At 43.1% G+C, this 26,442-nt stretch overlaps 1 protein-coding gene across 3 annotated transcripts in view; it reads right to left on the reverse strand.

Annotated features, from left to right (window-relative positions):
- TNR (tenascin R) overlaps positions 1–26,442 on the reverse strand; it is a 578,617-nt gene that overhangs the window by 249,505 nt on the left and 302,670 nt on the right. For all 3 annotated transcript variants that reach the window (XM_039348585.1, XM_039348594.1, XM_039348604.1), the window contains one exon: positions 13,183–13,281. The gene's annotated coding sequence lies outside the window, so the exon portion shown is untranslated. The remainder of the gene's footprint in view (positions 1–13,182; positions 13,282–26,442) is intronic.

A 26,442-nucleotide genomic window follows, 5' to 3' on the forward strand; every position in this document is an offset into this window, starting at 1 on the left:
CTGGACATATTTCCCCCATTCCTTCTTAAACATAACCATGCATGAGGGAGAAAAGAGATTGACTGCTGGAGTATTGATAGATCTACTTCCCACTGCTAGTTCTCAGTTTGACTCTTAACTGTTAAAAAGAAATGATTACTGCCCACTGCATTAATACTACATCACCCCATAAATCTGTATTGATTTTGTGTGTGTGTATGTATTCCTTTCCTTTCCACCTGATTCAATAGTGATAGCAAACTCTAATTGGTAAGAAAAGCAGGAGCTGCCATGAACCTTGTGTACTAAAGGTTTTAATAAATGTAACAATAAGCTAGAAAGGAACACAGGAATGGGTCTGTTTTCCCATTAGTTTCACTTCATACACACCTTACTTATTCATTTATTATGCGATGTGTCTGCATGTAGTCCTTACTTAATGTACACTTATTCAGCAACCATTCGATGTTATGATGGTACAGAACAAGGGGATACCTATGATTGCTCCTTGTCACATGATCATGATTTGGTGACTGGGTCATAATTATGATGTCATAATATTCTGCAGTCACATTATCTTATTTATTTATCACATTTCTATACCATCTATCTCACCTAAGTGACTCTGTGTGGTTATTGCCATTTGCAAATTTCGCTGCCAGATTCCAACAAGCTAGGTCAATGGCAAAGTTGGCAGGAGGTCGCAAATGATGATCATGTGACCAGAGGGCACTGTGACTGCATGGATTCAACTAACACAGCAGCTGGGACTCCTGGAACTGCCACTGTGTGCAGTCCTATGACATTGCCACCTTATGACTGCTTTCCTTAGGTTTTGGATTTTTTTAAAAAAAAATAATCTGCCCTTTTTTTCTTTTTTCTTTTACCTACAGCTCAGGGAGACAAACATACTAATACTTTTTCTACCCAGCTGGTTTTTCATGCCAAGGTGGGACTAGAACTCACAGTCTACTTATTTCTAAGCCTACACATAAATCATTACAATTACATCAAAGTGGTCACTGAGTGGCAGAGTTCCCCATCCCAATTACCATAAGTGAATGCTCACCTTCCCATAACATTATCTATACTGCCTTAGTTCAATAGGAATCTAAGCAAATTGTAGATACCAGTGGGAAAATAAAATAATACTGTATATACAAAAGTACATTAATTTATTAGTTAAAAGTGAAAATGGTGCCATTGACTCCACAGACATCTTTCTAAGAATTACTTAAAAATAAGGTAGTCCTTATTTAGTGACTGCCTCTGACAGCAGTCAGCAAACAATCACACATGTATAACAGTGATAAAAAGTAACTTTGCAACCAATGCTTGCATTTACAACCTTTATAGTCTCTCTCTCCCTCTCCCTCTCTCTTACACACACACACTCACAAACACCTGTGCATCTTTACAATCAGTTAGTACACATTGTTGACCCATTTCTTTCTCCCCCCTCCACAGAGTGGAAAGATTACTTAAACAAGGTATCTCTTCCTGAACTGCTTTTTTCTGTACCTTAGCACCAGATCTTGTGCTAGGTAAACAGCATAAAGCAAACAGCTGGTGGTTCTTATGTCTATTTTACACTGAGTTTCTGTTTACTGTCTTGTAATCCCTTCCTTTCCAATGAACTTAAATTGTACATCAATTTTCTTCTGGCTAATTACCCCAGTGCTGGGATGAGCATTCTAAAGGGTGGATGTTATGACCCAGGTCGTCTAGGCAGAGTCAGGCATGAATATGCTTATTGCTCTGAACAAATGGCCCTACAACGGCTAAGGCTCCACCCCTGAAGGAAGCCACTCTCAGTCCCAAAAAGCCAGCAAACAACAAAGAAAATCTAAAGAGAGGGTGCAAGCTCATGGAGCAAGGTCCAGAGTCCAAATGCAAAGGACAAGGCAAGTCTATAAGGCAAAGCAAGTCCACAAGGCAAAAGGCAGTCTGCAGGGCAAAGGCAAGGCACAAGCAAGAACATGAGTCAAAGCTGGGGAAGTATAAGCCAAGACAAACAATTGTTCCTGACAAAGACAAACTTCCCCTGGCTTCTCCTTAAGTCAACCCATAGGATGTCAGATCTCCAAAGAAAACTATTGTTTCCCTCCTTATGGTATACTTGCTTTTCTAACCATTTTTGGGGGGCCTGCCATTCTGTTGGGAGGGGGGATGCTTTGGGGATGCTTTGCACTGTCTTGCCACTATGCCCTTCCCCCAGGAGAAGCAATTCATCACCTTTATCTAGGAGACGGTTTGCACTTGGAGCCAGAAGAAAACAAAAGCGAGAGAGACCTTGAAGAGCACACCAAACAGAGCCAGTTACCAAAACACTATGCCACCTGTGGATTGGCTGGAATTCAAATGGACCCTTGGACCCTGGGGGGAGAAGTATAGTGCAAGCAGTATATTGCTTTTAATATACTGCTTGTACAGGTTTTTCCTCAGACCTCGTCTTGTTTTCCCTGCTATTTATTTATTTGTTTTACGAGACTTATATACCACTTTAAGTGCAAGCACTCTCTAAGCGGTGTACACCAGTAAGCAATGTATATATATATTTTACATTGTCCCCAACAATCTGGGTCCTCATTTTACCTACCTCGGAAGGATGGAAGGCTGAGTCAACCTTGAGCCGGTGAGATATGAACCGCTGACCTGCTGAACACAGTCAGCTAAAGTGGCCTGCAGTACTGCACTCTAACTGCTGCGCCACCTTGGCTCATGCTATCACTAGCCCAGGGGTACTGCTCACCTGGCAAGCTTCAAAGAGCCACTTGGATCCGTTTCCCACCAAAAACAAAACACCGGGAGCCGCAAAACCCTTTTGATATCTAAAATGAAGATAACACTGCATATATCCTTTTTTACCTTTATTATAGGTGTGTGTGTGTGTGTGTGTGTTTGTGTATGTATGTGTGTGTGTTTGTGTATGTATGTGTGTGTACACACACACACACACACACACACACACACACACACATTAAAAATAAAAGTAAAAATATCACTCTTGGGAATATCCATACTATTAAAACAATGATCACCAAGAGAATGCTTTAAGAGAATAAAATTACATACACACACAAGTAAAAAAAGGATATATGCAGTGTTATCTTCATTTTAGATGTCAAAAGGGTCTCTCTCTCTCTGTCTCTCTCCCTCCCTCCCTCTCTATCTACCCTTGGTCTGCCACTCCTCTTCCCCCACTCTCTCTCTCTCTCTCTCCCTCCCTCCCTCTCTCTCTTTCTCCCCCCCCTCCTATCTGCTGCTCACCTGGCAAGCTTCAAGCTGTTGTCCAACAAGCTCAGGGGTAAGCAACCTCGTCTCTTTTATGACTCATGGACTTCAACTCCCAGAATTCCTGAGTCAGCCTAGCTGGGCTAGCTAGCTCTCTCCTGCCCTTCCTGCTTCCTGCAGAGACGCAGCAAAGGGAGGAGCTCCGCCCAGTAAGCTTTTCAGCTCCTCGGAGAACACTGTGAGTGCACTCTCTTTTACACACACACACACACACACACACACACACACACACACACACACAGAAACACACATACACACACACACACACACACACACACACACACAGAGAGAGAGAGAGAAGCAGGGAAGCGCAATTGCCTCTCTCTGTCTCTGTCTCTCTCTGCAAAGGCAGAGGAGGCTGGGAACCACAGGAGAAGGCTCAAAGAGCCGCATGCGGCTCCGGAGCCGCAGGTTGCCGACCTGTGCAGTAGCCCCTAATAAAAGTTCCTTTTGAGACAATGCTTGTTTCAAGAGTTCTGCTTCCTTGGGAGGCTTAGATGGGGTAGGTTCTTACACACTAGGTGTTCCTTGTGAGGAGAAGTGGGGCAACATTCTCCTTTCAGTTACCTCTGCTCTACTCTCCATGCCCTTAGATTAAGTGGGGGAGGCAGCTTTTTCTCATCAGAGGGGATCTGCTGCCTGTCTGGAGCCAATCTTCCCCTGTGTCTGTGAGGACAGGCAGCTCTCTGTCTGGTGGACCACCTCCCCCAATGCCTGAAGGCCTGAGACAGCATCATCCTCAGCCCCTGGCATCTTCAAGCATTCCAAGGGAAGGGTGCCATTCCCGTAGGATGGTCCTAGTTCCAACTCCTCCTCCTCCTCCTCCTCCTCCTCCTCCTCCTCCTCCTCCTCCTCCTCCTCCTAAACCAGGCTGCAATGGGGCCATGACACTGGGTGTATAAGATTTGTCCCTTTATCTGGGTTACTTTTGAATCAAATTCCAGAAACCTTCCCTGCTGTTTGGGTTCACCTAGGTATTTTGGGATCATATCTTTCTGATGCTATAAATAAAAGGAAATCTGAAATAAAATTGTAAACATAGGTAAAATCAGTCGTAGTTACTGTTTTAAAATATTATTTTATTGAATAATTTTCCACCACGATAAAAACAAATATTAGCAAAGAAGCATAGAAAATAAGGAAGAATAAGGTTATACAATAGAAAATGAAAATGAAAGAAAAATAGATAAAGAAAAAGAAAGGATTATAAAGAAACAACTTCCAATCTTTTTGACACCAGTTATATTTTACACTCTCTAAGGTGACATCATCCTTTTCTTCTTTTCATAAACTTTTCTAATCTTCAGAATCATAAATCACAAGTTCATTTTTTTTCTTTTCTCAGCAAAAAGTCCATAAGTGATTTCCAGTCACTGATAAATGTAGCTGTTGATCTTTCTGTAGATATGACAAAATCTCCAGCTAGAATGAGGGGAGGAGTGAAAAGAAGAGCGAGCTTGGAATCCTTGCAGGGAAGGAAGTGATAGAGGCTAGATTCCCTCCCCCCCCAACCCTATAATTCTTGAAGCCTTTATCCTGCTGTTCCCAAGAGAAGGTAGTCAGTCTGGGTAGATTCTTGTAAAAAGGCTAGTAAGATAAAGAAGCAACTCTGATCAGCTCATGGTGCTGTTCTGGTTCCTTGAACCTGTCAGTAATCAAGCAAGCTAATTTTGCAATCTCTGCTAATTTTGTCAACTTCACGAAGCAATCCTCTGTTGTGGATATTTCACTCTTTCCATTTTTGGGCATATGATAGTCTCTCGGCAATAATCATATATAATAATAAACTCAGGTAGCTCTTTTCTAATTGACTGTCATGCTCATTTGATTTTTCACTTAGCAACTGCTTCTCTTAATGGCTGAGTTGCCAGTTTCAATTGTGGTCACTAAACGAGGACTACCTGTATCTTGTTGTTCTTTTCACTTGTAACACTTGATTTCCATCCCACCATGATATTTTTTTTTATCATTGTTCTGTTCCCAAAGATGAGGCATGGAGACAAAGCGGAGTAACAAAAAACAGTCTTCTTTTATTGCAATTCACCAACAGAACAGAGAACAAAAATGGCACAGGCCCTTTTATAGTCCCCTGGCTGTCTCCAGCATGCGTGCAAGGCTGGAGACAGCCTGTCTGGTCCCGGGCAACCACGTGGTCTGCCCGGGCCTTTCTGCAGCTTTCCTGAGCCTGTTGAGTCATTCAGCAGGGCCAGGACACAACACCCCTCCCCCCTTGGATTAAACAATAAGTACACACTTATTATTTGTACATCCATACATATATACACGTGTTCAATTGAGCATGTTGTTATTTATAAATACAGTTATGCCTGCTCACAGGCAACCCAAGATTTACATTTCTTTATTCCAACAATAATACATCATACTTTATAGTACCAAAAGTATAACACCCTTCTTTTGAGTGTGTTCTGATTGATAGAGAACTACTAGGCTTCTGCCATACTTGACAGGAACCTCACATAGTCCTTTAAGTGTTTGGGTGGACCCTTGGCCCGCTCTGACCTTCTTGGAGCCAGTGTGTGTGCCTGGCCTGCCAAGTCACCTGCCAGGCTAGGCAGACCAGGACTTTGGTGCCCCATAGACTCAGGTGACCACCCATGCTGCTGACTGACTGGATCCTCTGAACCCAAACCAGAGTTCCACCTCACCAAGTCCAGTGGTGAGGTGGAATTCCCCAAGCCCACAATGGACCCCTCTTGGGAAAACTGTCCCTCGAGCCCAAGACCAAGAGGTGGAGTGGCCTGAGAAGCCGATTGACAGCAATGTCCCATTGATCCAGTGCCTGTGCCTGAGTCAGGATCTGCCTCCATGGCACAACCCCCATCTGGAACATGTGCTGCAGCATGTGAAGGTCCGCTGTGGTGGAGAGACTGTGGTCCACAATCATAATTGTGGTCCTCCTCCCCCCCGAGAGAAGAGCCATGAGAAGACGTGTGGCTGGGAAACCTCCAGCACAGTTGGACAATGTGATGTCGGATCACACGACTATCATCCAAAGCTACTTCGTAGGACAGCGGCCCAGAGATCTTGCATACCACTGCTGTTACCCAGAGATGTCCAGGTCCATAGTTCCTTGCCCAGACCAGATCGCCCACCTGTAGTCTCCTAGGTGCCTGTGGCTTTGACACCTGTGAAGCCACCCAGGCTGGGTGCAACTTGTCCAGTTTCATGATGAGGCAGCGACCTCAGGGGAGTTCTGCTGGGCTCTTCCCAGTGGCTGTGCAAGGTGTGGTGTGTTGGCAAAGAAGAAAGTCAGCTAACATGTGATGCCAGCTGCCATGAGTGAGTCTTTTGAGAGCATCTTTGATAGTGCGCACCATCCTCTCAGCCTGGCCGTTGGAAGCTGGATGGAACGGTGCTGAAGTGGCATGCCAAATCAAGTTGGCCTGTAGAAAAGCCTGAAACTCAGAAGAATTGAATTGGGGTCCATTGTCGGAGACAAGGATTCTGGAAGCCCATGGGAGGCGAAGATCTCTCTCAGCACCTGGATGGTCCTAGCAGTAGTAGTGGAGGAGACAGGAACAACCTCTAGCCACTTGGAATGGCTGTCCACGGGGAGAAGGAAGAATTGCCCCTGAAGGGGCCCAGCATAGTCGATATGAACCCTCGATCAAGGGGCATGTGTCTCCTCCACCTATGTACAGGGGCCTGGGGCATTTCAGGCCTGGACTGTTGGCAAACAGTACACCCATGGACCTGGGCCTCGATCTCTTTATCAAGCCCAGGCCAAGATGTCTGCGCACGAGCGCCTTCATCCAGACAATTCCAGGATGTGTCTCATATAGAGAGAGCAAGGCTCTAGTCCTCAATGAGGCTGGGATCACTACCCTGCTACCCCATAGGACACACCCTTTGAATGTGGAAAGCTCATGCTTCCTTTGCCAGAAGCTCTGGAATTCTGCACCAGGACACGTGTCAGGCCATCCTGACAGCACCCATGTCAGCACGTATGTTCGCGTGTGATCAGTGGCAGTTTCAGCAGCCACATCCCTAGCATTGAGAGGAGACTCAGGCAATTCCTGAATGGAGAGAATGTGAAGAGCAGGAGCAGGATCTGCCTCTACCTGCTGTAGAGGTAATCTGCTGAAGCCATCTGCATGGCCCACAGCATTCTAGGAGAGATTATGTATGGGGTTTGTTTGTTTGTTGTAAACAAACCCAGCAGAGGCTTATGGTCTGTGTAGACCATGAAGTGGTGGCCATATAAGAAGTCATGGAATTTCTTTATGCCAGCCACTATGGCCAAGGCTTCTCTGTCAATTTGAGCGTAATTATGCTCAGCAGATGAAAGAGTCCAGGAATAGTAGGCCTTAAGGTGACTAAGCACAGCCCCAACCCCATAAGGGGATGCATCACAGGCTATGGACACAGGCACTTGATCATTGAAATGCACTAAAACCGCATTTGAAGAGAGCAAGGCCTTGACCTCTGTGAAACTCTTTTCATGGACCTTTGTCCACTTCCATGGAGCCTGTTTGTCCAAGAGCCGGTGTAATGGCTCAGCCATTGCAGCCTTGTGAGGTAGGAATGAGTGGTAGAAATTTAACAGTCCCAGAAAAGCCTGAAGTTCGCCTTGGGACTTGGGGCCTGCTGAATTGCTTTGAGCTTGGATTCAGCAGGATGGATGCCTTCAGCATCAATACGGAAGCCCAGAAACTCGGTGGAGTGACTCCAATTTTACACTTATCTTGCTTCAGCTTCAGCCCCGCTTGGCGGAACTGCAGCAAGACAGCCCTCAGCCTTTCAGCTAGATTCACAGATGACTCCCCAGCAATGAGGACATCATTAAAGTAGGTGCAGACCCCAGGAACGCCAAAGAGCATTTGCTCCATCACACTTTGGAAAATGCCTGGGGCTACATTAACCCCAAACTGCAGCCTTTTTACCTTAAAGGCTCCCCAGTGCGTCACAATTGTTTGGGCCTCAGCCGTTGCCTCATCAACTGGTAAGTGTTGATAGGCCTGAGCCAAATCAAGCTTTGCAAAGATTCGCTCTCTTTGAGGGAAGCCAGAATGTGGCTCACCACAGGCACCGGGTAGGCATGCTGCTGCAATGCTTTGTTAAGTGTACATTTATAGTCCGCACAGATCTGGACTTCACCATTGGCTTTCAGTGGCGTGACTATGGGGGTTCTAAGATGCCCTGCTGAAGCAGCTTGTCCAGTTCTGCATCTATTTTGTTTTTCAGGGCAAAAGGCACCCTTTGAGGCTTAATCCTGATGGGTGTGATGGCTGGGTCTAAACGTAAAGCAATGGGAGGCCCCTTATAAAAGCCAAGCTCTGAACTGAACACATCAGCAAACTCCTTGCAAACTACTGCCAGGCCTGACGTTTGCAGACTGTGAAGTCCAGTCACTTAAATCCCAAGGGCCTTGAACCAATTGAGTCCAATAAGACTCGTGCGATCACTCCCAACTGCCACCATATCTAGCAATCCTTCAAAATCCTTATGCTGCACCTTGAGCGTGGCTTCCCCCTTCACGCTGACTCTGGAATTCTGGAAGTCAGTGAGGATTAAATTGGATGGCCTGAGTTTAACTCGTAGGCCATTTCTACTGGAAATCTTTTTGAAAGTGTCTAGGGAAATAATCGATAAAGTGGACCCTGTGTTCAATTCCATCGAGAGGGGAACCCTATGCAACTTCATGTCAATGTGAAGCTTCTTCCTAAGCAGCCTATGTGCCCCAGTTTTGAAAATGCTCCTGCACGACACGCAGAAACCCACCCTGTGTTGGCTGGGGACCCTGGTACCTTTCTGAAGCAATTCTTCCGAAGACTGGTCCTTCTGGCAACCCAAACAGATGGAAGCAATGTGGCCTTGCCAGCCACATGCCTGGCAAATGGCGGAATGGAAATGGCAGTTGGAGCACTTGTGGCATCCTCCATATCTGAAACATCGAGGGAATGCAGTTTCCTTGTCAGGATGCTTCTTAGGCCTCCTCTCCACTGCCTGCTGAAGTCTGTCCACCTCCTCTTTGGGATCCTGTTTGGATTCCTCCTGCGCAACCTCTTGATGGACGGAGACTGCCACTGGAAGGTTCCTGGCGAGCCGCAAGACCTTCACAGCGCTGCCCGCTGCTTCTCCAGCTGCAATCTCTCTCAAGGCATCTTGGAAAGAGACCTCTTCTTTGGCGAAGATCTTCTGCTGCAGCTCACAACTTCTTAGTCCACAAACTAAACGATCCCGCAGCCTCTCTTCCAGGTCCTTGAATTCGCATGGCCTAGCTGCTTGTCGGAGTGCAGCAATAAAGTCCGCAGCAGACTCACCAGGCCTCTGGTCCCTCTGCTCAAATGCGTGTCGCCATGCAATCCTGAGAGCTTGGGTTCGAAGTGTTCATGCACCATCTTCTTCATTTCAGCATAAGCAATTGATTCCAGTGGTGCTGGGGCAACCAGATTTTCAGCTATATTGAACGTTTCTTGCCCTCAGACACAAAGTAAAGTAGCAGCTTTGAGACCGTCTTCCCTCACTTGATTTACTCAGAAGTAATTCTCCACTCAAGCTGTCAGACCCAGCGTGATACTTACCTTCCAAAGTCCAGAATGTTCCAGTTAACCCTGTGTTCCAGCCGAGTCCGGTAGCTTCGTGAGCTACATCGCCAACAGCGGCGGCCGAACGGGTCACATGAACATCCTATGTTGCCAGCACATAACCGGACGGAGGCTACATAGAAATGGAATATGGAGAAGCCGACTGCTGTTAAAACTGTTATGGCTTATGTTGCTGGAACCGTGACTCTGTGAATGATGGGAACTGGGACGCTGGGTCTGACAACACTTGGATACCGGGAGGGGGTATTATAGGAAGAGGTTGAGTGGGACATTAGGGATGAGAATGGCGTGAACGGAACGCATGGACTCAATGCAAGGTTTGAACATAAGTACTAGTTGGATCGGGGCGTGGACTCAATGCAAGGTTTGAACATAAGTACTAGCTGGATCGGGGCGTGGACTCAATGTAAGGTTTGAACATAAGTACTAGCTGGATGGGGAGTAGGTAGGGTGGAGGACTATCACAAGGCAGGTATGGGGAGGGGGACAGGTGGATTCCAGATGACCAATTAACCATCAATTGGGGTGTGTACTCTGGGTGTGGTGGAGGAATGTATTTAGGGCAATGAATGGAGCTTCGTTCCAGTGCTAACTTAGTTTCAACATAGTGAATAAAGCTTGTTGAATACTGCAACTTTCCTGTTTCCTGGCTTTTGCGAAGCGCGGTTAGGACGTTCTGTTACAAGCCACTTAGGAACTCCAGTGTTCTGGATGTGATGTATCAAATTCCGAGAGATGACCGATTTTGGACATTGTTGCTGCCCTGGAGCTTTGTCAATACCTCTAGCTGCAAGATTTGAGAAGGGGTCCCTCTTGCTGAGCTCACCTCCAGCATTCTCGTACTGGCAGGCAGAGTTGCAATCACTGGACGCTGAACTTCCCAGCGCTTCAGGCCTCTCTTCGTGAGTCAGCCCAGCTTTTTCTTTGTTGTTTTCCTTGCAGCGATCCCACCTTCATCGCCAATGTTCTGTTCCCAAAGATGAGGCATGGAGACGAAGCGGAGTAACAAAAACAGTCTTCCTTTATTGCAATTCACCAACAGAACAGAGAACAAAAATGGCGCAGGCCCTTTTATAGTCCCCTGGCAGGGACAGTATCAGCCAATCATTCCACAGCATTCTCCTGCCTTGCGCATGTGCGTAAGGCTGGAGACAGCCTGTCTGGTCCCGGGCAACCATGTGATCTGCCCGGGCCTTTCTGCAGCTTTCCTGAGCCTGCTGAGTCATTCAGCAGGCCCAGGACACTACAATCATGATATTGACTAACTCCATTTCAGCATTCGGTGCTGTGTCATGACTCAAGCAATTTGCCAACTACAGCTGGGTCTGTTCTTCTGCAGGGTTGGTAATGCAAAAAGGGTTTGGAGTAAAAGACTGCTGGTTTCTGAATAATGTTTAGAAAACATAGAAAGGTCATTTTGTTAAATAAATAATGTGATGCAGTTGTAAGGTGCAACATCATGGAACTGCATTGATTTATGATGGCAATTCTGGCATCCCAGTTGCTATTGTTAGGTGAATCTTGTGTGGTTGAGGTGCCCCATGGCCACGTGATTGCCATTTGCTATCTGCTGCCATCCATGTTGATTTTGTTTTGTTGGAAGCTGACAGCGAAGATCACAAACAGGGATGCGGAATGCTGCAACACTGTTATAGCAAGCCAGTGCTCTTTCTCTGTAGTGGAGTCTGCCTTCTGGAATAAGCTCCCCCCCCCCAAGATCCAGATGGCCCCCACTCTGCTGTTGTTTAGAAGAGCCATGAAGACCTGGCTCTTCACTTAGGTAAGGGGGTGAGGAAGAGGGAGACCCCTCACATTTACACCTTTTGTCTTTTATGTTTTATTGATACTTATCACTATAATTTTCCTTTATTGTTGTGAGCCTCCTGGAGCAGTTGAGAGTCATGCAATATACAAATTTAACAAGTTATTAAATTAATTGTTATTATCCATCAGCACTTTGGTTATCTCCTTTCCTTAGTTTCTTGCAGGTGTCTCCTACAAAACATTTATGGGATGTAATACACAATACCAGCCAGGGTTTGAATATTGCATGTAGCGTTTTACTCACAATATGCTTTTACCTAAAACAAATGTTCCCTTTATTTGATTGATAGGGTCAGCACCATATTGTGCTATATACTGAGTCATAACATAGCCAATTGTGCAGATGGTTTTGGTTTCCTATGGGTTCTCCAACAACAGCTCTTTGTGTGATAAATGAAAGTTTTTCTGGAGTGCATTGGGCTGGGGGCTGTTAAAAAGACTTCAGCATGCTGCCAAAATAACTAATTCCTTTAAAAGTTTTGTGCAGTCACTGCTGTTGATCATATCCACAGGGTACCTCACAATGGAGAAAGAGATATATAGAGGTTATGGAAAACTCTGAAATTAAGGGGGGGCTCCATTTTGTTTCTCTTTCTACCACATGAAGACTAATGGCAAGAACTGTATGGATAAGGTTACATTTTATGCTAGACATTTGAAGCTGTGAAAACACTGAGTTAAGTTAATAAATAATTCAAAGTATTGATAAAGGAAAATATTTGTAGGTCAGGATTGACATGAGGGGTCCTTGGTGCTCTCTGAGCTTGCTTGTTTTCTTGAAGATGTTTCGTTACCCTAAGTAGGTAGCATCATCATCACTAGCAGTGATGATGTTACCTACTTTGTGTAATGAAATATCTGCAAGAAAACAAGCAAGCTCAGAGAGCACCGAGGACCCCTCAATTCAAAGTATGATTTGTGCAAGCTTATCAGTGATCAGGTAATGGAGGAATATAGCAGCACCCTCAGCATGAGTGAGCATAGCAATAAGCTTTTATTTCCAATCATGAAATAACCAGCATCCTTAAATGCCTTACTGAAAACAACTTGATCAACTATTGCTTTCTTACTTTCATGTGATTGTGAGGCCCTTCATGCAGTCTAGCAAAATGCGACACCCAACAATTAGCTGCTGTATGCTTGTTTGGGCTTGCTATTTAGGCAACCTCCCCCTTTCCCTGACAAAGTCCATCACCTGAAAACAATTCATCAGATGTGGTAAAGCCTGAAACTGGGATCTGAAGCATAGTAAGATTTGCTTAGTGCATTGCATGGGTCCTGAGTCCTGCAAGGCTTTGGTTAAATGCAGTTCAAAGATGGTAGATTCTTGGGTTTCCCAATACCTCAGAATAAAGTAACAGAACAGAAACAAAAGCCTTGCTATTAAAATATAGCAGTATAATAGCTGTGCAGAGTAGAGTTCTTCTTTTAGTTTGTCAAAACTTCTTAACAAATTGAACCAGCAAAGCACTACTTGCTGAAGGACAATGAAAGACAAGTAAAGGTATTCCAGTACCTGCTACACCAGGCTATTTGAAGTTCCAATACACGATATGCTTCTTGATTCAGTTCTTCAAAGCAACTGACCTCTATCAAGCCAACACTTCTGAACCACCTAGAGAGAGCAAAAGAGACATGTAACAGGTTACACCTTCTCATTCAAAGGGAACAACAATATTTTGGGAGAAAGGAGCTATTTCTTTCTCCTTAATTTATTAGAAAAACTTCAAGACTGCCTGCTTTTAGGATTATTTTTTGTTTCCTTTTATTCAATTCTTACAAGAAAAACAGAAATAGCACACTCTGGTTTCTGAATTTGTCCCTAATGAAAATATTCAATCCAGTGGTTCAGGGGAAATGATATAGCACTTTCTAATTGGAAAATATTAGCTATTAAGCCAAGAAATCTGCACAAAATATGGGACAGGTCTTGTATTTCCTTCAGAAGTCAGTTTATACTTTAGAAACACACTTTTACTCAGTCCACAGGCATTACAGAATATCTAAGACTGTCTAAACCTGAGCACCAAAGCAGTAGAGATTCAATTTAAACATTACTAATCCAATAATGATAGGCCTGAGCAAGTCATATTGCTCTCCAACAGTGTAAATCTTCCACATTGGGCATATGTATAAGCTTTCCGCTTAAATATAAGAAAAGCTGAGGATTTTCCTTTTCCTTTCCTTTTCCTTGATAGACAAAAACTTGGCTCAGGGTTTCATCCAGCTGGCTAGACCCCACGTGGCAGCCCTAGTATTGTTCCAGGAGAAGAAAGATGGATCTCTTCATCTCTGTGTTGATTGTAGGGGTTTGAACGTGGTGTGCCTGGAAAATGTGTACCCCTTGTCCTTCATGAAGGACATGCTGGCCCACCTCTCTAAGGGGAAAGTGTTTTCTAAATTGGACTTATGGGAAGGTTATTACCAGGTCAGAATTAGAGAAGGAGATGAATGGAAAACTGCTTTTAACTGCCCCCTAGGTTGCTTCCAGTTTAAAGTGCTGCCTTTTGGATTACAAGGGGCCCCTGCAGTGTTCATGCAACTGATAAACAAAGTGCTGCATGAGCACCTATATAAATGGGTTTTGGTGTACCTGGATGACATCTTAATCTACACTGAGATGAAAGCCAAACACGTAAAGCTGGTCAGAGCAGTCCTAAACAAACTCTGTGCTGCCAAGCTATATGCCAAGCTTTCAAAGTGCGAATTTCACAAAGATAAAATTGACTACCTGAGCTACCAGTGTCATGGTTCCGATGGATAAAACTCTTCAAAGAACTTTGAGGCATTGTTTACCTTAAAGAATCTTTATTCGAGGAGCATAGCATTGGCACGTACATAGCCAAAGCCAAAATCTGAGTTCCCCTCCCCTGAGCACATAGTATCAAAGCACAATTCCCTCTTCTAATTTACTGTCATAAATCACATTGTCCAATTAGTTTGAAATGCAGACTCTCCCTCCAGTTCTCCAGCCCGCCAATTCATATCATCTCTTATTTCAAAAACCTTGATTCTCACACTGGTTACAGTATTGTTATGTCTAACTAAACTCCCATGTACATTCCTCCTCCTCCCCCCAGTGTCATCTAATTCTAACTCTAATTCTAAGAGTAAAACATAAGAAGGAAAATGGTTGCATCCCCATATGTTGTCAAAGCAGAAACATCCAATGTTAGCAGCGTTGACATCCAGCCCCCCCTACAAAAAAGACAGATCCTGTAATGTAAACAAAAGCATATGTTAGGGACTGTCCCTTGGTTTGTTTGGGTGTTTCCTATAGAACCTTTTGATGAGTCTGTCGGCTTTCACATCGCTAGATTTCACCCAAGTGGCTTCAGACAGTGAGTATCCCTTCCATTGTACTAGGTACTGCAATTTCCCTTTAAAAATTCTAGAGTCAAGAATACACTTTACTTCATAGTGAATCTGACCCGCTATCACGAGGGGTCCAGGTGCCTTCTTAGAGGGAGGTCTTAAAGTGGAACGCTGAAAAGGTTTCAACAAGCTGCAATGGAAGACAGGGTGAACCCTCCCTAAAAGCCTAGGGAGTTTTAATTCTACTGTGACCAGATTAATGATCTTTACAATGGGGAAAGGCCCCAAGAATTTCGATCCTAATTTCTTACTGGGTAATTTGAGGTGTAAATATTTAGTCAACAGATAAACTTTTTCCCCAACTTGGGATGTTCTTTGAGGAGCCCTCTTTTTATCTGCCTGCTTTTTATAGGTCTTGGGATTCTTTTTTAAAGCAGTTTTCGTGGCTCTCCAAACTTCTTCACCCATTGATCAAGTGTCTGAGAAGCAGAGGACACCTGGGAGTATTCAGGTATTGGGCTGAACTCTTTTCCTGTGGCTACTCTGAAAGGCATGAAGCTGGTGCTGCTGTGAACAGAGTTATTGTAAGCCACCTCTGCAAAGGGGAGGAGGTTGGTCCAGTTGGTTTGTTGGTATGAAACATAACATCTGAGATATTGCTCCACCATCTTGTTAGCAGATTCCGTGGGCCCATTAGTAGATGGATGAAAAGCAGATGATAGACCTTGAGATAATCCAATTAATTTAAGAAAGCTCCTCTAAAACTTTGCTGTGAACTGCACCCCCCTGTCCAAAATTATTTGTTTAGGTGTGCCATGCAGCTGGTAGATATGTTTCAAGAACAGTTTAGTCAGTCGTTGGGCAGACAGGGGTCCTTTGCAAGCAATGAAGTGAGCCTGCTTTGAAAACAGGTCTATTACAGTCCAGATAATTGTATTTCCTCTACTTTCAGGTAGGTATACTATAAAGTCCATAGCAATTTCTTCCCATGGTTGAGAAAGGTCTGCCACCAGCTGCAGTAACCCAGGGGGTTTCCCTGGAATTCTTTTCATGGTGGCACATACAGTACAACTCCTGTCATAATTTTCCACATCCTGTTTTAACCACAGCTGGCAGATGAGGTGTAGGGTTTTTAAATACCCAAAGTGTCCAGCCTGTTTTACATCATGGTTGTGTCTGAGAGTGTTAAGACAGAGGATTTCTAGCAAATACAATTTCCCTCCCTTGTAAGCCAAACCATCCCTGCATGTTAGGGAGGTTTGATTGTCCTTGAACCATTGATCAGTGAGGAGCTCTTGTTTTATTTTCTTTGCCCCAGGGTCATCAGGATTAGGGGGCCTGCGAGGCATGAGCTGAGCAGCAGTTTGTGGATTGGAGATAATTGCCTCATTAATCTCTTCGTGCTGGCTTTTCTACTGGGGGAGTCTGGATAGAGCATCAGCTAGGACGTTTTTCCCACCTGGTATGTACTTTAGAATGAAATTAAAATGGTTAAAGTACTGTGCCCACCGCACCTGTTTCGAGGACAATTTGCAGAGAGTTTTCAGTGCTTCTAGATTTTTGTGATTTGTCCATACTCCAAAAGGCACCTTGCTCCCTTCTAGATAGTGCCTCCAGTTTAATAAAGCCCAGCATATTGCAAAAGCCTCCTTTTCCCATATTGCCCACCTCCTCTCACTCTCACTATTTTTTTCGAGGTGTAGGCGCAGGGTTGCAGAGTCCTGCTTTGGTTCTTTTGCAGTAGTACAGCTTTGACGGCCATGTCGCTGGTGTCGTCTTGGATTACAAAGGGCTCCCATGGGCAGGAGTGCTTTAGGACCGGTTCAATAGCAAATAGTCTTTTTAAATTCTCAAAAGCGGTTTGACAGCTCATAGTCCATGCTGGTGATTGGCCCAATTGCGGCTTCCCTCCTCCTTTGCCTGTTTGAGTAGTGCTGTAAGGGGTAGGGCAATCTTGGCAAAGGAGGGGATGAATTGACGTAGAAGTTGGGAAAACCTAGGAAGCTCTGGAGCTGTTTGCGAGTCCTTGGGGGCTGCCATTCAATTACAGCTTTCACTTTGGCTGGGTCCATTTCAATGCCTTCATTGGAAATTCTATAGCCAAGATAATCTAATCAGGTCTGGTGAAATTCACATTTTGACATTTTGACATAAAGCTTGGCATTCCATAGTTTCTTTAACACTTCTCTCACCGTCTTTATATGATCAGTCATATTTGTGCTATATATAGGATGCCATCAAGATACACAAGAACACCTTTGTATAAATGATCATGTAGGACCTCATTAATCAACTGCATGAATACAGCTGGGGCCCCCTGTAGCCCAAATGGCATGACTTTGAACTGATAGCTTTCCATGGGACAGTTGAAGGCAGTCTTCCACTCATCTTCCTCCTTTATCCTCACCCAGTAATATGCCTCTCTCAGGTCTAATTTAGTGAAGACACTCCCTTAGCCAGGTGGGTTAGTAAGTCCTTCAGGACGGAGAGGGGGTATTTATTTTCCACACTCACTGCATTCAGAGATTTATAATCAATGCAGAGATGAAGAGATCCATCTTTTTTTTCTTTAAACAACACAGGGGCTTTCACAGCAGACTTGACCCATTCAATGAATCCCCTCTCTAGGTTTTTTATCCATGTATCATTGCATTTCTTCCATTTCAAGGGGGGACATACCATACATTCTCAGTCATGGGAATTTGGCTCCCAGCTACAATTCAATGGAACAATCATTGAGTTGGTGGGGGGGGGCAGGGCATCACATTCTTTCTCGCTAAATGCCTCCGTCAGGTCCTGGTACTCACTGGGGATGAGTGGCTCACCTGGTTGTGGTGAGGCTGCCATGTGCGCTCGCTCATTGGATGGGCTAAAGTTTCCTGTCATGTCTGTTGAATCAGTGGTGGACTTGGGTCCTATAGGTAGTCTCACAGTTCTCATTCCCTTCTCCCATCAGATAAATGGCTTCCATTTGTCCATCCAGGCTAATCCTAGGATCACAGCCTCAGTCATTTTTGGAGCCATCAGAAAGCGAATGAACTCCCAGTGCTCACTTATTTCTAAGTGTAGGGGCTCAGTTAATTGCGTGACTAAAGTCCCTCCCATTAGGGAGCTATCGGTTTGCTCAAACCTCACAGGCTTGGAGAGCAGTTTTGCTCGTATGCCCATTTTCATGGCAAATGGCAAGCTGATAACGCACCGGGAGCATTCAGAATCGACTAACACTTTTAAAACTACTTGTGCTCCTAACTTAGGGATTATGAGTTTGGCAGGTAGTGGGAAAGATGGGATATGTCGACTCACTATCAGGTCGTTCTCCCCTTCGTCGTCACTATCAAAAGAGGATAGAGTGGGGGCAGGTCCATCCTGAGTCCCGACATTCTCTCCGTGGGGGATGTGACTTGGGCAACAGGTTCCTGTGTGATCCAGTTGGATTTCTCTCTTGTTGGCTACTGGGAAGGTTTCTTTCTTGCTGCTGGTCCCAGTCTGCTCTGCTATTGTGGGTAGGGGATTGGGCAATTTGCTGCTCAATGTCCCTGCTGTTTGCATCAGAAGCACTTGATCGGCGGGCCTGCAGGTGGCCTGGGACCTTCAGCAGTCATAGCAGTTGGAGGTTTTCAGGGGAGGTTGCCATTTGGGTTGCTCTGGCCTCAATTCGGCTTCAGGTGAGGGAGGCTTCTTATAGCGGACAAGCTGAATGTCTAGCCTAACTGCTGTCTGGTACCATTCTTGCAGCTGATCAGATACTGCTCGATAGATACAGGCCTGAGAGAGGTTGTTGTCTGATCCTTCTTTGAAGTGATGGACTAGGGACTGCTCAGGCCACCTCTCTATCCAACCGGCTATCTTGCGAAACTCTTGTACGTACTCCAGTACGTACTTGCTTTATCTTATGGATTTGTTCTTCTGCTTTGAAGGCAATGGAGGGGTCCTCAAACCTTCTCTCAGTCCTAAGAGGAAGAGATGGGAGTCCTCCAATTTGGGGCTTGCTCGTTATATAAATTATTCAGCCATTTGGATGCCTCTCTCTCTAAGCTGGATGCAATCACGTCAACCGTAGTGGCTGGGTCCAGGTAGAGATAGGCACAGCAGTTCAAATGAGAGCGCACTTGGTTGAGGAAAAAAATAAGCTTCTCTGGGTCCCCATCGAAGGTTGCTCTGAAAGCAATCAATTGCTGCTGCCCCTCCCACTGTGGCTGTTGCACCCCCAGTTGTTGCCAGCTCCACCCTGGCAGCTGCCACATTCTCAGTGGTTGCACATTTGGGGGCTGTTTCCATCCCCTCTGCTGTTGCTGTAATACCGGTAGCTGTGGCATCCCAAGTTGCTGTAGGTCTCCCAATGGTTGCTGCCTGTGTGGGGGCTGTTACTGTCCCCCCTGCTGCTGGTCAGCAGGGAGCTGTGGCATCCCTGCTTGCTATAGGCCCCCTGCAGCCTCAGATGGGGATGTTGTTGGATCCCCATCATTTGCGGGCCCCTCAGCAGTTGCTGTACATTTGGGAGTGGTGACCAACCCCCTTGCTGTGGCTGTCCTCCCACTGGTTGCTGGTCTCCTGGCCTCTGCATCACCCCAAGTTGTTGCAAGGCCTCTACTAGCTGCTGCAAACTCAGGGGCTGCGACCACCCCAACTGCTGTTGCCTTGGCAGACTTTGATTAAATTTATGCTAAAAGTGCTGGCTTGGAAGGCCTTTGTGGATTGAGTACAGAGTTACTGAGGCTGGATTAGTTTTATTGTATTGTTGTGTGCTGTCCAGAATCTCAACCAGAGTTGCCTTGGGTGAAATGAGTGGCTATAAAAATTTTATTACTAAATATTGTATCATATTTTCTATCATATTAGTTTTGGATTTATTTAGAATTTATTAGAGCTGCCCCACTGCAAGACTATTATTGTTATTGTTATTATATTTTTATCATATATTTGTGAGCTGCCTGGGTGTGACTAGACTGAGGGAGTGCCTAGCTCTCCTCAACAAATATATAGAAAAAAATGTGAACACTGCCTGCACAAACTGGCCAATCAATTCATAACTCGTACCTAGGTGCTGCATCCACACAGCCTCTTTCTTGGTCTTGTAGCAGATTTCTGTGCAGAAAAGATTTCTATTGAAGAAGCAAAGTGGATCTTGACAACTTTGAGATACTGCGGTTTTCTTCATTCTAGGGACCAAATAGGCCTAATCAAGACAGAGTCAGAATTGAGATGGAAGTGTCTAGTTTGATGAACTAGAAGCTCCTTAAGTCTGGCAGAACATAACTTGCCTCTCCTTGAGAATGTTTTGCTTCTCTGGAAGCTTTATGGAAGGAAGAATATAAAAATGGCAAAAACTTATAGTCTTTCCCTAAGCTTTGGTAATTCTAGAGTCATTCTGTCTTTTTCATACAGTGGACAGCCAGGTTTTTCCTATTGTTGTTGTATTATATTTATACACATCCCCTGAAATCAATGGTTCTTTTCTTGATTGCAGGCTGCATGTCAGAAAGAAGGCGGAGGAGTGAACTGGATGCCTTTGTTCCTGGAGGACAGCATCCTAGCTCTTGTAAAAGCCAATCCTATTTGATATCACATTTCTTACAAGCCCAAAATACTCCTCTAATAAGATAATTGCTTCGCATTCAGGTCCCAATAGAATTTGTAAACACTGAAGGATGAAACCTTACAATGATCTTGCAAGGGAAGCAAATGCTATTAGCTGCATTTTTACCCATGGGAATGTGAAAGCCTGAGAAAGGAAAAGCAGTTAGTTTAACTGAGGGAAGGCCCCAATCCACCATGGCAGTATCAAAGATGTGAAGTTTTTTTTCTGGTGTAACTAATGGAGTGCCATATAGCTCAGTGCCATATATCTCCTCTTTGCCATAGTCATTCTTCACATCTTACTACCTGTCTCCAGTACCCTAAACTGAATCTGACAAATTTGGAGATAGGTGAATGGAGTAGAAGTTCAGTCCCAGCTGAGTGAACATCAGGTTTTTCCAAGGCCACCACAAGCCTGAGTTTATCCTTTGTTTGGGATGAATATGAAGAAGAGAAAAAGAGAGATTCTTGCTATAAAATAGCAGCTGTGCTGATGGTCATGGCTGTTAATGATTCCAGATTTGGGAAGTTAACAGCTGCTACTGAAATATGTTGCAAAGGAAGTTACTGAATGACAACTGTAACATTGATGCAACACACACCAAATATCCAGATAGAAAAACAAAAAAATCCCATATGTAGATTCAGAATATTGAATAGAAATATTGCCCATCATAAGTTGATACTATTCATGGCAGGAGATCAAAGATTCCTGCATATTTGAGTGGTTTCATTAGCCAAGAAGAGAGTATGTATGGAATGATTGACCTATTCAGAACTATAACTGGAAAAGTAGAAAAGAGAAAGTAGAATTCCCTTCCAAAGTCTGGGAAAAACCTCTATTCAACTAAATGTCTTATACTAAGCTACTGTCTAAACTTACATCACAGCATCTGCCCATCTCCCCAAGGAAAAAAAAAATGAAAATAGAAATTCAAAGATTGGAAGCCTGGTAAGAGAACTGAAACTTTTCCAACCACTGTAGCTTTCCTACAGTTCCCAATGTTTCTTAAGAGAGAACATTTATAATAAACCAGTTACTGTATACCTGTAACGGAGAGACATCTTCGAGTATGAATGCCCAATTCTGTAGTCATGAGGCAAGCAATATAGGAACCACTGTGATCATAGGAATCTCTTGTATATATAAAATTCCTTACTTATGTCCAGTGGTGGGATTCAAATATGTGAACAACTGGTTCTCTGTGTGGATGCTGCTTGCAGAAGTCCATTCTGGGCCTGGGCAACAAAAAATTAGCTACCGGCTCTGCCGAACTGGTGCGAACTGACTGAATCCCACCACTGCTTATGTCTGTCTTTGTTTTGGTTTCTGTTTTTATTTAAATAGGATTTTGAGTGACATAAAATGTTTGTTTTCTGTATTGCCTGGATTGGTTCCGGACTGATGAGAATGTGTCTGAGTGAATAGGGGCCACAAAAATCTAGATTACCACTTAGTGGCAGCACATGTTTTTGGTATCTCTTGGCTGCCATCTAGTGACCATCTGGATGTTTGTAGACCAGAACTGATACTCCTCTGAGAGAGTTAATCAGAGAGGATTCTTCAAGATAGAAAGAAAAGTGTACCTGGTATGATGACATTTTCTGAGCCAGGGAAAAGAACTAGAATGTGATTCTGAAGAAGATATTAAAATGCAGATTTGAGGCTTAGGTTTACTTAGAGTTTTTATCCAGGTATTATCTTTTAATTTCTATCTTGTTTGCTTTCTCAAGACTTGGGTATTTTGTGACTAACTAAATCTTTCTGTGTTGTGGAGATGGACTATCATGACAGTGGAATGAATGTTTTCTAAAATGCTAAATATATCTATTGGTCGGTGGATGAGGAACTTGTTCTCATATTTATCCAATAATAATCCCCACAACGTGAGGCTTACCCTTAAGGTTTACTTACAAGGGCCTGTCTCTGCTTGATCGAACTACAGCATAAGCATGCTAGGACAATATCCCTTTTCTGGCTGTGCTCCATGATGTTGCTTTCACCTCATTCCTTGTCTAAGAGCAAAACAGCCATATATCATCCTTAGTGGTACCAATATTAAAGCAGTATGTTGCAGTATATTCACCTATTAACTTTTATCATTCATTCCTGGAAAGAATTCAGGTGACTGCAATGCCTTCAAACAGAAAACAGAGATAGGAAAGGTATGGTTCCTCAAAGAGGATGTAATGGACTATAAGAATATCATTGGAAGACATGAGGAAGAGAGATCTGAGTCCAAAGGAGGGATGGGGTTGGAGAAAGCATATTAGATCGGACCTTTCCTAGTTCTCTTTTGAGGTAGTCCAGACTACCTCAAATAATAAATAATCTTGCAATATTTAAAGCTTCTTCTAATGCTAATGGACTTTGAATGAGGTAGACAAGAAGGTAGGGTGGGAGATCATGAAAAGCATATATAAATAATAAAAATCTTCAATGAAATGCTAGTATATTAAAGACATAATTTACTTAACCAAACTGCCAAATGCTCACAGTATCGATTTGCCCTGTTTTTGAAATACCCATAGAATAAGAATATATACTCAGGAAGGAGAGTTCCCTAAATGCTGCCCATCCAAAATGGCCAGTTCCTTACCTGATCCATGCCCCATGAAACTCATATGAGAAAGGGCCTAAATGTAGGATTCAATCCTAAATGTGGCGATTTGAAATATGTTGAGGTTATTGTGCTCTCTCCATAAATACCTTTTATCAAGTTTCTTCTTCTGGGAAACTGATTAAAATCTTCATTCAAGCATGAAAGGAGAGATATGTGACAGAATAAAGTATCTGCTCTCAATAGTAACATACAACATTGTGCAATTTTTCTGTGGTTATTTTTATTTCTGACTTCTGTTGTCCAGCTTCTATTCAGCTGCTGTATATTGTTCATAGAAGTGATTGATTCAACTCCTTGAACTACTATGACCTCTGATAATTTTGTAGCTGGAAACTTTTGATACACATTTTGATGCATTTTGAGGTTATTGGTGTTTTTCTGCTTCTTCGGAGAACAGTAATATAATCAAGACTCTTGGTAATTTCACCATTTGGTAGTTAGAGCATGAACTGACACTTTCTTTTCTTACAAGCATCATTTGCTTATTTGATTTTTTTTTTACTGAATAAATGTTTTTGGAATGCTAATATTTAATGAAGATCATTTTGTGTCCAAATATTTTCTTTCACCTTTAACCATTTCTGAGGTAATAATGAGTAAATTTCCCCACTGATCATACTGTCAGATAAGCTACCCATAACAGGAAGTGAATCTCTTCATTTATAAAGTGAGTTAACTTATTTATTAGCCAAGCTATTTTTTTTAAAAAAAAATTGACAGTAAAGTAATCTGGGCTACAAAAATCTGGAGAGTCGTTAGATGATTGCAAAGTGTTAGTTTTCATGCTTACTTTCTAGATTCAATCTGGGTTGGTCACCAGGACCAGAGGTTTTTGTCTTCCGAGTCTTCTCTGTATGCTTTGCGCTATTCTGTGTGAGGTATTTATATGGTACCTGTTGTGTGTGGCTTTTTAGATATACATAGACTGGGGGATTGGTGGCTGGCTAATAAGTCATTGGGTGTTGTTTCTTTGTGCTGCCCAGCTCTCACCTCTTTGAAAACTGGGGGTAAGTCAGCACTTTCTAGATTTCTTGCAGCCCAAATCTAGTAGCCCTACACTCAAGACACAGTGAGGTTTGAATGTTCTCAGAACATCCCGTTCTAAATAAGACCCCAACTTTTGAGCATCCAGATATTTTCTTAAATAAGTATTTTGTCCATCATCAATTCCCCTTACTACATTGCAGGGATGATCTGGTTCTGGTGACAAGATTAAGCTGTAGTGTAACAGATGGGATGTATCTTTGCTTCTCTCTAATAGCAGGTACACTATACAGAAAAATAATACCTAGTCCTATAAGTTAATGAGAAAGTTAGTTTTCCTATTGGCTGGCATAATTTCCCCATAGAAAAAATATATGTCCTGGTTAATGCATAGCCTGCTGTGTTGCTAATATTAACTTTGTTAGGTTTTAAGAAGTTGATTTAACTTTGTCAGTTTTAAGAGTTAGGCTTTAAGAGTAAGATCACCCTTAGAATACTACATCCAGTTTTGGTCACCTCAATACAAAAAAGATGTTTAGACTTTGGAAAGAGTTCAGAGAAGTGCAAGAAAAACGATTGGGAGCCTAGAAGCCAAAATATACAAAGAATAATGGCAGGAATTGGCCATACCTAGTCTACTGAAAAGAAAAACCAGTGGTGACATTATAGCAGTCTTCCAATACTAGAAGGGCTGCCACAAAGAAGAGGGGGGCCAACTTATTTATCAAAGCACCTGTAGGCAGAACAAGAAACAATGGATGGAAACTAACCAAGAAGAAAAGCAACCTAGAACTAAAGAGAAAATTCCTAACAGAGAGAACAATTAACTAGTGGAACAGCTTGCCTTCAGGTGTTATATGCGCCCCATCACTGGGGGCTTTTAAGAAGAGATTGGACATTTATCAGAAATAGTATAGGTCTCCTGAGAGAACAGCGGGTTGGACTAGATGACCTCCAAGGTCTATTCCAACTCTGTTGCTGTTATTGTTACCCAAACGTCTTGGTTATGTTGGAAAAAATAATTAAATCTACAAATACGGAGGCAGACTACTTTCTTCTGTTCTACTTAAGATGTACTCTTTCCAGACTTGGTCTCTATGATATCAACTCAACCAGGTTACCCTAACAAGCTGATGTCATACTCTGTCCCATTTAATTAATTAAATACAGCCCCAGCCTGCTACTCAAAGGCCATGTATACTTGGCCTTGATTTCAGGAATGGGCATTTTTTTCCTATTATAAGAGTAATAGGCTAAACCTATTTAGGAGCAAAGTTCATGGAACTGAAAGAATTGTACTTCTGACTAAATATTAAAAGGTTATAATTCTACAAAAAGTGGGAGAGAGGCATATATTCTGGCTGACAGTAACAAAGAAAGGCAAGGTATGATTTCAAAATGCTGAAAACATTGCAAAATTTTGCTAGAAAATAATTGTGAAAGTTGGCCATCCAAAACTCAATAAGGAAAATGAAACTTTTGTTGCAATATTCAATGAATTTTTGAAGGGAAAAATTTAAAATACATTTGACTAAGCATTAGAAATTCTCCTCAAGATGTTTTCAAATTGCTCAATAATATTTGAACTCTAAAAAGTCTGCTAGAGATATCTGGATCAAAATTTAATGCTGGTAAGTTGGTGTGTAAAGTTCATACGCATGAGAGCTTAAGAGAGAAAGAAAGAAAGAAAGAAAAAAGGGAAATAAAATGAATTTTGATACAAATATAATAGGCTAAACATTACTCAAATATAAAAATGAGAAAATGTGATCCTCATAAAACCTCTACAAGTTAACAAAAGGCTGGTAGACTTTGCTATCATAATAGTCTACAGCATTATTAATCTGGTGCCATACAATTGAATATGAGAAGTTTACGTTTACTTGTTTGTTTTAACTGTATAGGAAAGAAATGTCTTTGTTGACCTGGCAAAAAAAAAAGACTTTAGTGTTCTCCCCCATAAATGATTTTGTTATATACAGATATCAAATTAGAAAACAACTTTTTTTTAATTTTTGGGGTGAAATTTTCTGGTGAGCAGTTTAAATAGGCTTCATGATATCAGCAGAATGTCTGCCATTACGTGTCTCTGTAAACCTGTAGAGTTACTGGATAGAATCTGCCTGCAGCCCAATTTGAGACTTGAGGATATTTCTAATTTCAGTCCTTGTCCAATGTTTTTGTCTCACAGTTCCCCAGAGATGTCAACCCTTTGGCAAAAATCCTATCATACAGCAGCTCAAGCTGCTGGCTGTTGCATGGTTCAAAAATCAGTT

The sequence above is a fragment of the Crotalus tigris genome, unplaced genomic scaffold, assembly GCF_016545835.1.
Source record: "Crotalus tigris isolate CLP2741 ecotype Arizona unplaced genomic scaffold, ASM1654583v1 scf7180000017560.2302168, whole genome shotgun sequence".
Taxonomy (NCBI): Eukaryota; Metazoa; Chordata; class Lepidosauria; order Squamata; family Viperidae; genus Crotalus; species Crotalus tigris.